Genomic DNA, 14,999 nt, shown 5'->3' with positions numbered 1-14,999 from the left:
AAGGCTCGATCACATTTTTCTGTCCACAAAAAATCAACATTTCCAGTTAATGCATGTAGAGGTGCGGCAATACGTGAGTAATGTTGTATAAATCGTCTATAATACCCAGAAAAACCAAGAAAACTGCGTACCTCTGTTTGATTAGTGGGGGTTGGAATAAGCATGAGTATTTGAATTTTAGCCGGGTCTACCTGAATTCCAGCTGCTGAGATGTGATGTCCCAGAATGAGTCCTTCTGTCATCATCATGTAACATTTTTCGTGACTCAAGCAAAGCCTGGTAGCAATGCAACGCTCTAGAACTTTTTCGAGAGTGTCCAGGGCTGGATCAAAGTCATCTCCATATGGTGTGAAATCATCCATATAGACTTCCAATCCATCATTAATTAGATCTGCGAAGATGCTAAGAACAGCCCGTTGGAATGTAGCCGGAGCATTACATAATCCAAAGGGTAAGACTCGATAAGCGAACATTCCCCAGGGGCAAGTAAAGGTAGTCTTGTCCTGGTCTTCAGGGGCAATCTGAATCTGGTTATATCTGCTGAAGCCATCCAAGAAAGAAAAAAATTTCTTGCCTGCTAAGGTGTCCAATACCTGGTCTATGAAAGGGAGCGGGAAGTGATCTTTTTGTGTAGCTTTGTTTAGTTCTCTGTAATCAACACAGATCCTCCATTTCCCATTCTTTTTAGGTACTACCACAAGTGGGGAGACCCATTTGCTGTCAGAAATAGGATAAATAAAATTAACGTCTAATAATTTCTGCAGCTCATCTTTTACAACATCTTTTAAATGGGGATTGAGTCTTCTTTGTGGTTGGCGAACTGGTCTTGCATCTTTCTCGATATAGATACGATGTGTACATAGCTGGGGATCAATCCCCTTCATATCGGGATAGTCCCAAGCAAATGCCTCCTGATACTTTCGTAGGAGCTGGATGAGTTTGGTCTCTTGTTCAGGTGTCAGATTAGCGTTAATGTTTAAAGTTTTGCCCGGTTCAATTTGTATTACTTTGCTGTTAGCAACAGAGGTTACAGGTATATTTGGGTCATTGTCATCTTTTAGAGGATCTTCCTCTAATTCGTTATCAAATGCCGCTTTTATCATAAAGCATTGTGTATACAATGTGGACTCTGTTTGATTAATGAATTTATTGATGGCATCATCTTCCGTTTGAGGCAGGGCGCAGATTGGTCATCGATATATGAGGTGTGATGCTTGGCTGGGCTGGCAGGTACAAGATTAAATTTTTGATATCCGGTCCTCTGGTTATGGTCATGTTTCCCTGCCGGCATCCAATGTAGGCGTCAGCAGTAGCGAGCCATGGTCTACCTAGAATTAGCGGATGTCCATCTAGTCGGGTTTTGGGATTAATCACCAGAAAATCGGTCGGGTATTCCCAAGAGTCCACTGAAACCATGACATCATACAAGGTGCCTTCTGGTCTTATTACTGATCGGTCAGCTAGTTCTAGTAAAGTGGAAGTAGGCTCTACCGATGTGATTCCAAGCTTCTGGCAGGTTGATGTTGTCAGGATGTTAATCGCAGCCCCTAGATCTACTAAAACGTTGGTCAGGGTCTGCCCACAGACTTGAACAGTGACAATTGGGTTTCCAGGATCCTCATATTTAATTGGTGTTTCTTTCCCTGATAAGAGGTCGGATAAGGTGCCGACTACCTGGACTCTAGGGTTAGGGGTTATATTTCTTTTTGTTTTTCTACTACACAGGTCCTTTATGGTTCTTGCATATATGGGGATATCCTGTATAGCCTGAAGGAATGGAATTCGTATATACAAGTTTTGGAGTTCTCCCAGAATATCAAAATCCGGATATTGCATTTGTCTTGGAATGGCCAGTCGTTCTGGGAAAGGTGGAGAAGATGTAAGTCCTTGCTGATGAACTTGGTCTTTACTTACTTCTTCTTGTTGTGACGGTTGTTCTATCGGTAACTGGTTTTCAATATGCGCGGTTCTATGCCCCTCAGTTTCTATTATTCGCCCAGATCTCAACTGAAGATCATTGCACTCCTGCAGAGCAGATTCAATCTCGGAGGATTCTATAATTTGAAGAGATTGAACTGGTCGATTATTTGGATTCGGGTTGGGTTGGGCTGGGAGCTGCGGTCTTAGGTTGGGCTGGGGATTTTGTTGCAAGGCTGGCAGAGTTGGTTGAGGGAGGGGAATTGATCCTGGCGTTTGATATGTCGATCTTGGCCAGTTGCTCTGCCAGGGTGAACTTTGCGAAGTGGAAGGGGTCCACTGTGGAGGATATGAACTATTTGGCCAATATGGCGGAGGATAAGGAAAGTTTGGCCAACCAGGTTGGTTCATCCAAGGGTTCGGAGTAGGAAACATTTGAGGCGGCCAATTTGAAAATGGGTGCTGAGACTGATTCTGCCACATATTTTGTTGCTGAGCATTAAATTGCGGCGATTGGAAAGAAGAGGAGGGATCTTGAAACATACCAGGTTGCCTAGGTTGCCATTGACGACGCTGGTTGATAAAATATGCTGATTCTGGTTCCTCTTCTGCTTCTTTGTACACCGCCTTTAAACCAGGGAGCGAGGGACAGCTTTCAGTCGGATGGTCCTTGGTACAAATAGCACATATTTGAACTGTATCAAGCGGGCATTCTTTCTGGCTATGTTTCTTCCTGCACCTCGGGCAGAAAATTGCCAGATTCTGTTCCGCCTCTGCTTGCTTCTGTTTAGCCTGCACAATATCAAGCTGTGTTGTTAATGTCCCCATGATATCAGTTTTAAAATTCTCTAACAAATTTCCAAGTTCCACTCGTGATACTCCTTCTGTTGATGTTCGATTGTCTCTAGTGAAGCGATCATATTCTGCTGGTTTTATCCGTGTGCTGCCTCTTGAGCTCCTGATACACAGATCAATAATGTCAGCAAAATTTTCCTGATAAATGTCTCCTTTTCCCATAATATTCAACGTTTCAATCCATTGCTCCTTCATACCTCTAATCAATGCAGTTTTTAACACGTTATCGGGTAGAGGTAACGACGCATATGGAGATCTCTGCAAGTTATATTGGAAACGTTCTACATATTCTTCTAAAGTTTCGTTTGGTCTGGCAGACATTTGAAAGATTTCATCCTTTAGTTCTCTTGATCTACAGTAATCCTGATATTTTTTTAAGAAGGCCGCTTTCATTTCGTCCCAATTGTTTATGACTCCACCACCTAGACCCATGAACCATCTCAGAGCTGCTCCCTTCAAGGTAGAGGGAAACAGTATTAGCTTCTGGGGATCAGTGGTGTAATCGTATCCCCTGCATAACACATCAAATTCAAATAGAAACGCATCAGGGTCTTCTGATGTGAGTCCATGGAACGTCGGAATATGTTGAAGCGGAATTGCCTTCATTGGTGCATTCGCAGCAGAATCTACTATGGGATATTGCAAAGTAGAGGTTTGGGTATTTGGCTGATTCTGCGCCATGGAATCAAATATATGCCAGTAATCTTCAGGAATTTCCAATAGAGTATTCCTTGGTTGAGGAGGGGTAATCTTAGCAGGAACTTTTTTTACAGCACTCCCTTTATCAGGGATAATGATGGCCCCTACGGTCTGAGGTGAATGAATTCCCTCAACAAGGATTTTTGCAGCGCTTCCTTTATCCGGACTATTTAAAGGCTGGTTTAGTTCAATAGGAGATCTAGGTTCCTCGACTTCCCCTGTTTCTCCTTCCCCTTCGCAAAGGTTACTAAAATTTCCTTCGTGCACTAGTCCAGGAGTTGAATTGTCAAATTCTTGAAAGTCCTGCTCCTCTGTCTGACTGTGCACCTCCGCAAAGGCTTCAGATGGTAATTCTGAGGCCTGAAGGGAACTAGCAGGTTGTTTAGAGTTTACTTTCTTATAACCTACTGATGGCGGAGATCCGGCTTTCTTGTAAATTTCGTCTATAAAGGTCTTTCGTCCAAGGGTCGCCGACCCCTTGGCTTTTTCGATTTTGGATGGAGGCTTTTGATTCTTTTCTGGCTTTTTCTGCTTAGTCATGCACTCCAATTAAATTACTAAATCAATTCTGCTAGGAAAGCGGACGGTGGAGCAGGGCTTTTACATGCTCCGCACGTAGGTTCTTACCTTCCGTTTTTAAAATCCAGTTCTCCCCTAACAGATTCACACACTACCCTGTTAAAAAAAAACAAATGGCTATGCCCCTTCCCCGGCAACGGCGCCAAAATGTGGAGCTGTAACAAGGGTCTTTTTCACCTCTAGTTATTTCACATTACAAGTCAATCCGGGAGCGTTTTGTTATTGTAAGGGACATCTTAATTTGAGGCTATTTGTCAGGATAATGCTTTGTAGTATAGATCTAAAGAATACAAGAGTAAACGGATGCTAATGCTAAATTACTTTTGCATAAAGAAATCACACACGCAGCAACTTCGTCGGTCGAGGGTATGGAATTAATAACCTATCCCCCTAGAAACTGATGAAGGAGTATGGATCATGATCTGGGAGCATTATAGCGTCTGCGGTATCTCACAACAGTCTTGAACCTCCTCTCATGCCACTTCAATAAACGCAAGCAAGAAAAGAGAATGAAACAGCAATCTTCAGAAATGGAACAACAATAAAAGGAACGGCAGTAAATGGAACAGCAGTAAATGGAACGGCAGTAAAGAAACTAAGTCTCGCGAGGTCTACACTTCCAATCCTTGGCACACACTTGCATACAAAAAGGAAAGCAATCATTTATACAGGTTTGAAGCTTGATCAAATGGAACAGCAAATTATTAAAGACAGGAAACGTCAATCATATGTATATCAAATGGAACAGCAAATCATTAAAGACAGGAAACGTCAATCATATGTACACGATCTGTAATAGTCACCAACAATCCATTAATCCCAGTCACCTGTAGCTGAAATATTCTACTTATGAATTCTGTAATTAGTGCAAACAACTCAGATCAACAGTATGCGAAGAATCCTGAAAGTATGATATGAACTTGTTACAGAGATTTATAACAGGAAAGCTACAGATGAGTAAATATGAAACAACATGTAACCATAACAGATTATGAGAAACAAACCACACAAAGCAGAATTGTAATGGTACAATCAGCCAGTGTCCGTTGGAGCCGGGCCCAAAGCTTCCAATGGCGCACTGCCGTAAGCTACTTCAGACGCACGGAGAAATTAACACCAAAATATTATATTAACGCATCGATGAAAGTACAAAACTAAGTCTCAGAGAGACTCAATAGTCTGAGTTCAACTGACAATGAAATTCATGAACAGAAAGTTAAAGATACCAACAGTCCCCCCTAGTTTCAATGCTACCCTCCTTTTATACAATCAACGGCGGAGTTCATTGGTCGACAAAACGATTGATCGTAGCGATCCCTCAGGATCGAAGATCCTGAGGGATCCGCTAAACTGTTAACGCTTTCCTTTACTCGGCTTGTAATTCCGAACTGGCAGTCCTTCATCTCGTTTCGGACTGATCTCCCTTGATTTACTCGACCTGGTCTGAACCTTATTTAGAATTGGAGGGACAGCCGTTATCTTCTCGTCAAATCCTCGTTTCGCATTGCACCTTCCTGCTTTTACCTTTTCCTGCATAGAGAAGACAACTGTTAGTGATTGGATCGTTTTAGACTCGTTGTCTTTGCATTTCCCCTACTTTATAATAAAGAAAAGATTACAACTATTGCTTAAAACATCACTAAATCATTTATTAAAACATACCTTCCCAATGCTCTACAGTGGCTTCTCTCTGTCAGTTCTTGCTTCCACTTGGAGGTTGAGAGCCTCTTACTCATCACTAGTCGAATTCATTGAGGCAACTGTCATTGGAGAAGATTCTGGAAGCTTCCATGGTCTTTCCACCTCGTTGAATGAGCTTGCCATTTGTCATTTCCCGCTCAGTGCACCCTGGTAGTGCTTCCACCTGCGTTGCAGTGCACCTAGCCAGTGTAGCCTCTGCATTTCAATGCAGGCAGCTAGTGGAGCCTCTGAATTGATCCTGACTTGACTAGTTTTGGGCAGTTTCTGGTGGAGAACTTCTGGGAGAAGTTGTCATTGGTTGACCTTGTTCCTTTAGGGGCAGGAACAACTCTTTTAGGGACTTTGGATCCCTTGGATTATGGACATTTCATGCTCAATGTTGTAAGGCACAAAAATGTCTATAACAGTTGCCCCCTAAAGTATGAGGCCGTTTATCGGGTGAAATGCTTTGTTAGGAGGATCCGAAGTTCTTCCAATGCTGGGAGGAGACCTGTAATAAGATACAATACAATACATTATTTTTCATACTGCTTTCATGATCTAGCTGAGGCAGGCATTCCCATTCTCAGCTTTATAAATTCATTTTTCTGTACATAGAACAGACAATCGTATGATGGTAGACTGATGATTTTGATGAAATCATCATCCTTTTGGTAGGATGATCATCTGTGCTGCAATGCTGTACATGTCAATGTCTTTATTTTTCTTGAATATATATCACAGCCCGGATGGATGAAACTAGATTCAAGGTCTTCAATCTCGTCCGATCTTCACTCTAAGTACAAGTCGATCCATGTGAGAAATGTTCTGAAGTCGAACATGGAAAGACATCGCTTGATTACCAGTCAATGATGTAAACTGTTAACAAGCGCGAGAGGAATCACCGATAATGATAATGACCCTCAAGGTACTGCAGTACAATTCACGTGGTGTGAATAAAGGACTTGGCATCGAACACCATGCAAAATCTTTCGGTCGAAGGTCATTGATGTATACCTGTCGCCGGAAGTGAGAAACTTGCCATTGAGGCATGCAAGCTTCAAAGTACTGAAGGGGGTGTTCCTAGATCAACTTCTTGGATAATGAGCTGATGTCGACAAGAAGCGATCCGTCAAAGGAGGGCCTTAATGTATCCCACATCAGTGACATGGAACGGAGCAAATGATTTTGATGGAGGTGAAAACGATTTGATGATATATGGTTCAGGGTGGCGGTCATGAAAGGATGAAGGATAATGTATGGTAGTGGATGGGACACGGTTGACTTCTCTGGATGACTTCTCTTGAACATATCGGCGACACTTGTGTGATGGATCGGTAGCATTTACCCCAAAGGTGGATGGTATGGCGAGACCATGGCGATGTGACCGGTGAATGAAACAACCCAACCCGACTCAGGCACGGAGTGGAAGTGTCATGTTCAAGAGCGACTTGCTACCAATAAAAGTTCTTTGAGTTTCTTCCCAATTTTCCCCAGTCATTTCTGACCAGTACCTCTTTATTTTTGTCAAGCTTGAGGAGGATAACATATGCTTGTTCTATAATTTGCCCTTCGGGCAAACCCATCGCTATGTTTTAACGAGCCTAGCGATAGTGAAACTCGTTCTCGTCTAAAGACAAGTTTGTCGCTATTAATGTTTTTTAATGAGTTTAACGACAAAGATAACTCGGTCCCTTTTCATTTTTAGAGAGTCTAAAAAGGTACGTAAAGATAACTCCAAAGTTCCTTTTTCGTCATCTAATCCCTTAAGTCCGAAAAAGTATAAAACAATATAGAAGGGATGGATTTTCGATAGTTTTAACGAGCCGAACAAAATAAGCGCTCGATATTTTTGTGCAATAATCCCTCAGGTCCAAAAAGATTAAAATCTAGAGGAGGGATAGCACTTTCGGTAGCTTTAACGAGTTGGAAGGCCAAAACTCGGCAATCTTTTCATATTTTACGAGTCAGATGAAAAGATCTTAAAGAAGACTCGTCTTTTGAGGAACGAGTGATGAAACGGGTTAGCAGCTGATTCCACATAAGGGTTGGAATTTTCCAATCACGACAGTGTCACAAGGATGGCTAGTGAAATCACTCTTCGCAGCTGTTCCTCAAAATGGGTAAAAAATCAAATGGAGGTGAATGATCGGCCAACGGAAAAGTGGAGTTGACGGTGCAAACACGACCAAGGCTTTAATGGCTGATAATGTTACATTCACGGTGGCTATTTACCGGAGGGTTCATTTTTTAACGAGCTTAAACGCGGGTTGAAACACTTGCTCGATCTTATGTTTATTTTTTAACGAGCATGAACTATGTGCTAAAACTGCTCGATTAATCCAGTCATATGATAAGAATGTCTCATTTAAGATTCCATTTTTTATGGAGCTTGCGCCTTACAAAGCTTTGCTCCGGATTCCTTTCTTTATGCAAGTTAGGAAACGACTAACCCAAAAAACAGATAAATAATCGCTCTTTGCTTGCACTCCAAAAGGTTTGCATGCCCCCAGGTATAAAGTATGATTTCAAGGTTACCCCTACTTCATTTTCCGCCAAAACATTTGTTTTACCGAGAGAGGCCTACCTCTTTCAGGTTACCCAAAGATTGTTCTGTTAATCTTTCAAACAAAACACTTCTTCGGCGATGTCCACCGAGATGAACAAAGGTGAATGACGACGCCCGCCCTTTCACATAACTTTGACAAAAAAATCTTATTCTAGAACAACCCCTCTTCCATCACGGATGGGGTATGGACTAGTCATATTCTCCCGCGGAAATCTACCCTATACCCAAAGTTTTCCTGCCGAAGTAGACCAGGACGCATGCCCCCTGGGTTCCAGTCATATCCTTCTGAATCACTCGTGCTCATCGGGAGGACGGACCGTGGGTTGAGACATTTCTTGTGTGAAGAGACCATTTAGGGATGGTATATGACTATTTGCGATGTGTGATCCGGGAAATGAAAGCTGGTCTACGAGCTTGACCACTCTTCCTTCGTGCGGAAAACACATTACTCTAAAGAGTGAGGAAACGATGGCTCCCATGCAATATATATAGTCTCGTCCAAGGAGTAGGTTATAATCCAAGGGTCCTTGAACGACCATCACGTTCATTTGAACGGTCTTCCATTTCAATGTGATAGGCACATTGGGGAGGATCCCTAAAGGTCGACTGGTTCCTTTATCGAAGCCTGTCAGATTTCTCATTTCAGGCAAAAGCGTTGGCGAACCAAGCGCTTTCCAAGCAATAGAGGAAAGGATACTCACAGATGCCCCCTCATCAATGATGGTGCCAGCCATTACCATTCTGTATATTTGAACAATAATTCGGAATGGTATGCTTGCTGGCAACCGGGGTCTGCCTAGTTGGTTCCAGTTGAAGGATACAACTAGGTTGCTTGGTGGTGGGACCGAGTAGACGGCCGGATATCGCTCTGACAAACTTCCTTCCTGCAATAAAGGAATGGGTGCATTGCCCTCGTGTTCGTCAGAGTCTTTGTTGATGAAAAGAATCTGGATGGTTTCATCCTTATCCTCTTCAGTGACTGTATCATTCGAAGATAAATCCTCTGAAGGCAAGACTGGGTCAACTGCCGCCTCGACCTTTTGACTTTCATCTGGTATGGATTCAGTCGGTTTATCCTCAATGATAGACGCTTCAGCTGACCACTTGAGCGGGCCAGCTGGATTCTCAACTAACGAAGGACTTGGCAAGAGTTTTTTATATCCAGGAGGAAGTCGTAACGGTGAAACCGGACGATCTTCCAAGACTCTTTTAGCCTCGTCTAAGAAGGGACAATGGTGGAGGGCATGGTTTCCTTCGCACAGTCTACAGGGAGGTCTAGCCCTCCCTTTCTGTCCTGGAACTTCACTTTCGCTAGTTGACGGTGCACTTTCAACATGACTATCAGAGGTTGACGACACCGGATTGTGCAAACGGGGAGACCAGTCCCTTAATATCCGAGGGATGTAGGGACAATCTCTGTGAAAGTGGTCTCCCTTGCAGATGACACATGGCGATTTAGGCCTGGTCAGTGCTGTGTGTGGATTTTCATCAAATGACACTTGTTTTCCCTTATTTGCCTTTGGCTCCTTCTTCTTTTTCTCTTTCTTCTTCTTTTCCTTCTTCTCCTTAGGAACTTGGTTTTTCGTTTTACCAGTCCCATCACGCGAAGAGGAAGGAAGAGAGGAAGAATTATAGGAAGTAGAAGGTTGGTGGGAAATTTTGGACTCGTCTAATTGTTGATTCGACTGTTCAGGAATAGTGGTGTTCTGAACGACATTGGTTGAGAAGAGCCAGACCGGCAGGCCAATTGTCAGTCCTGGAAGCGACAATGTGGCCATATGGGGCGCACCAACATCTCCCCAAGAGGAGAAGGGACTAGGATTTCCACCAAGGGGAATTCCTTGGTTGGTGGGCTCCATTTTCTCAACCTAAAGATCAATGCAGGAAAAAGGGGGTGATTGTTCCGTTTAAAATAAATTTTAACGACGCTTAGACACAACTTGCTTTTTCAATTTTAAAGAGTCGATAAAAAGCTAAAGATGACTCTAGTCTCCTTCGATGTTTTAACGAGCCCGAAGTGACAAATGCTCGGATGGACTTTTTCCGTTATAGAGTCTGAAAAAGGCCAAAAGGAACTGCTCTGGAGTTCTAGGTAGAGGGTGTGCCAAACTTTTTGCAAAACCACAGAATACTTTTTAGGGTACGGGCGGTCAATCTTCCCAAATGCTGTGTTCAGTGCATTGCGATCAGTAGGGTGGCCGACACAGCTTCCTATGGATAAAAGTTTTATTCCTATAGGGGTCTCCCAATATATACTCGACGGTACATGGGAGCACAATTCGTACTGGCACTTATCGTCTCTTAGGAGGAATCACCCAACCATCAGTGAGGCGACCAGTGACCAGGTTTTACGACTCCGGAACACGTCTCTAGCCTAGACCTCTATGTTGTGCGTTATGTTACAAAGCGTTGTTAAGTTCATTCAATTTATTTTAGGTTGATCTTTCTTAGAAGTTTTCCTTTTTGGATCACCACGAGATGTATGATACAATTCCTAAATGCAGTCTAAAGATGATAAGCAAGCTTTTATATCTTTTCAACAATGAAAATCCTAGCTACAAGGGGAAAAGAAAGACACCATCTTTTCTCAAAGAGCATAGAGCACACAGTAATGCACTTTTCCCTAAATCAACATACAAACTGTCAAAATGCAAATGCACATATGCATGTATTTTTTTTCACTTTCTTAATATTGATGCCTAAAAAGAAAGCTGTTGTACAAATTTGAATTCGATTTCAAGTGAAAAGCACAAACAAGTTCCTTTCTCGAAATCAAAAAGACGATTACGACACTTTATGATTTACTTGTTTCGACACTTGAAATGCATAAATTCAAACCAAAAGACAAAAGTAAAAGCTAAATCAACTGTGAACAGCAAACAAACTCACTCCTAAGATCAAAACGACACTTACGACAGGTCTAGATCTAAGGGCGACAGTATGACTAGTTTACTTTTGTAATGGGAAACTGCAAATGATGTAACAAATACACAAAGAACAAATACAGTTTATTTATACAACTGAGGCGGAATTGAGGCAAAGAAAAGGGGTTTTAGATAGCTACACTGACTGATAACAGGCTGCAAAAAACAGAGATAAAACTGAGCAAAAGGAAGCAGGGAACCACAGCTGCACAAGGCAAAGACTGATCAGTGCACCCTCAACACAGAGAAACTGAACTTCAGCACACGTAGCCTTCATGGGACCTGCGTTGAAAAGCAGAACCTCTTCAGAGAGTCTGCGCTGAAGCAGAAACGAGAATTGTTTCTGGGTTCTGGGTTACGGTTTGCAGTTTAATCTACAGTTTTTGGCCGGATAAAAGCTATTAATTAGGTACAATTAGAGGGATGATTTATAGGAGGACTAAGATCTATCACAAAGGGCTATTAGAGCACTTGTGGATCAGTTGTTCAGATCATAAACAGGCCCAGTGAATGGACTAGAGTAGCAGATCTCTACTTTGCATTTGTAAATGGCAAATGCAATTTGATTCGGCACTCTTGAGTTTATGAAATGAATAGCAATAGAAACACAAATAAACTAACAAGATACTCTCCCCAGCGGAGTCGCCAATTTGTTGTTGGGAAAAGTATCCAATTCGGAATGCCCCTATCCCACTCTAAGGTGTGATAGTGCCTTAGCAACAAACAAGGAAAACTATCTGAGTATTCTTCTTTATGAGGTGTAAATAGAGAAAGAAGGATGTAACTAACCGGTGTCTTCCGCTAGTTTGTCGATCCAATCACTCTCTCTTTTGTTCGCTTCCCGCTACCTGCTCTTTCACTGGTCCAGCTTCACCCAGTTCCTGCAAGATCACAAGAGAGGAAAACTACACAAAAGACAGATTCACATTCATAACTAGTTTAGGATCAGATATAAACTAAATATGCAAATATAACAAAACATCATTGATATACAAGCATATAGGAGAAACTCAAATAGCTTTATTGATATGATAATAAAGTTCAAGAGGAGATACAACCAAGTGAGTCCCGATCCAGCATCTACCTCCCAGCAAAGGAATCCCTTCCTCTCCTCCAACAAAGCATAAATCACCCAATGTACTAATCTCAATCTCAAACCAACAGCAATTCTCTGCAAAGTACAAAATTCCAGCCTCCTGAACCTCTGGGTGAGAGATCCATATATAGATGTAAGCAGAGAGGATGAGTCAGCTTATGTTTTGACTTGTGGCTTCTCTCTGTCAGTTCTTGCTTCCACTTGGAGGTTGAGAGCCTCTTACTCATCACTAGTCAAATTCATTGAGGCAACTGTCATTGGAGAAGATTCTGGAAGCTTCCATGGTCTTTCCACCTCGTTGAATGAGCTTGCCATTTGTCATTTCCCGCTTAGCGCACCCTGGTAGTGCTTCCACCTACGTTGCAGTGCACCTAGCCAGTGTAGCCTCTGCATTTCAACGCAGGCAGCTAGTGGAGCCTCTGAATTGATCCTGACTTGACTAGTTTTGGGCAGTTTCTGGTGGAGAAATTCTGGGAGAAGTTGTCATTGGTTGACCTTGTTCCTTTAGGGGCAGGAACAACTCTTTTAGGGACTTTGGATCCCTTGGATTATGGACATTTCATGCTCAATACTGTAAGGCACAAAAATGTCTATAACACTAAGGGGGAGCCTGGCTATCTGGGAGAACCTTCCCAGATTGTAGGTTAATCTCCTAAATTCCCACAGCATAGGTTGGGCATGATGGTTCCCCACTGTATACTTGCTGAGGCTGTCTGTTGTTCGGGTTCGGGTTCAGTTGAGCAGGCATTTGGGGTTGCCTTGGTGGAGCAGGAGGAAATGGTTGCGGTTGAGCAGGTGGTGGAGGCAAAAGAGTGGGAGGAGAGTTGTACTGGGGCCTCCACACTTGATCAGATGCATTCCACTGAGGTTGTGGATGAGTATAGGAGTGGAATGAATGAGCGGCTGGTTGGGCATGATATTGAGATGGGTATGACCAAGGAGGAGGCATGGACCAGAAAGGATGAGCAGGGGGACCCCAAGAAGGTATGGAAATTACTTGATTGGGGTTGTAGTATGCCTGAGAAGTCCCTTGCATTCCTTGCTGGTATGGTCTAGGTCCATGCGGTCTCCTTTGGTTCATGAAATAGAGTGGTTCAATGGCTCTTTTGGCCCCTTGGTATACAGCTTTAAGTCCGGGCAAGGAAGGGCACTTATCTATAGAATGATCTTCTTCATAGACTGAAAAAACATCTATAGAGTTCAATGGACATTCATTCCTAGGATGTCTTCTGGTGCACCTAGGACAAAAAATGGCCAAAGCCCTCTCTGCTTCCTCTTGTTTCCTTTTGATATGAAAGGTATCCATTTGCATGGCAAGAGTCTACAACATCTCACTCTTGAAGTATTCCAGCATGTTTCCAAGTTCACCTTTAAGGGATGAATTGGATGAGGAGTTACTGGCTGTGGGTTGACTCCCCCTACCTCTCTTTCTAGCTTCCCTAGAATGGTTTCTGAAAATAGTCTTTATGTCTTCATAAGATAGCTGGTAGATGTCTCCCCCAGCTAGTAAATGGAGGGTGTCTAGAAGGTCTTCCGGAATTCCTCTAAGCAAGACCAACCTCATAGATTTGGGGTCAAGTGTGCACCTGACCCTTTTATAACTAAGCTGGAACCTTTCTTCATAATCTTCCAAGGATTCATCACTTCCCATGGTCATGCAGAAGATTTCTTCCTTAGTATCTTTTGACCTACAGTAGTCTCGATATTTGTTATTAAAGGCTTGCTACATCTGAGCCCAAGTTGTGATGTTGTTTCTAAGTAACCCCATGAACCAGCGTAATGTTGCATCCTTGAGGGTAGAGGGAAACAGTTCCAAATTCCGCTCATCTTCTGCATAGTCTTACGTTTGACAGATAACAACAAACTCAAATAGGAAGGTGTCAGGATCTTCTGTAGTCAATCCATGGAAGTAATGTGGGGCTGAAGGGCTTATGTTCTTTATTTTAGTGTCCCCATTGGTCTCTTGGATGGGAAATGTACCCTCTACTCTTTCTCCATTCCCCTTAGAATTTCTGTTTTCATCCATTGTCTCAAGAGGGATGTTTTCTTCCTCTTCTTCTCCTATAGGCTCTTCAAATATCTATGGTTGTTCACCTAAATGTTGTTCTGGATCACTGCCACTAAAGAAGAGAGAAGGTGGCTTTGTGATGTGGTGGGGGTATTGGGTAGGAATTTCCCAAAATTATTTATGTTCCTAAGAGGCATGAAAGGAAATATCTTTTTTGGTGATTTTTGTTTTTTTTCTACTTATACCTACAAAACTGAAATTGATTGAATAAACAAATTGCACTACTGAAATGAACTTGCTGAAAGGAACTTGCAGAATTGAAATAAAAGCAAGGAAATGACTAATATGGAATGAAAATTGCAGAATTGAAAGGACTAATCGACTTTTGCTCAAATGGAAATTGCAGAATTGAAAGGGCTAATCTACTTTTGTTGAAATGGAAATTGCAGAATTGAAATGAAAGCAAGGAAATACAGAAATTTGAAAGAAACAACTACTCTACTTTTGCTGAAATGAATTACTTAGCATAATGTTGTAGTAGAAAATAGAAGAAAAATAGTAATCACAAAATACTCTGATGCTTCCCCGGATATGGTGCTAAAAAGTGGTGAGCACCAGTATTGCAGCAATAATGTTGCAACTCCTGGGCTTCCTACTTTACTTTTATCAACC

Source organism: Pinus tabuliformis, chromosome 1_2, assembly GCF_031772625.1.
Source record: "Pinus tabuliformis cultivar Carrire ecotype Pingquan chromosome 1_2, CPIR1, whole genome shotgun sequence".
In the NCBI taxonomy this organism is placed as follows: Eukaryota; Viridiplantae; Streptophyta; class Pinopsida; order Pinales; family Pinaceae; genus Pinus; species Pinus tabuliformis.
This window is presented reverse-complemented; position numbering follows the sequence as displayed.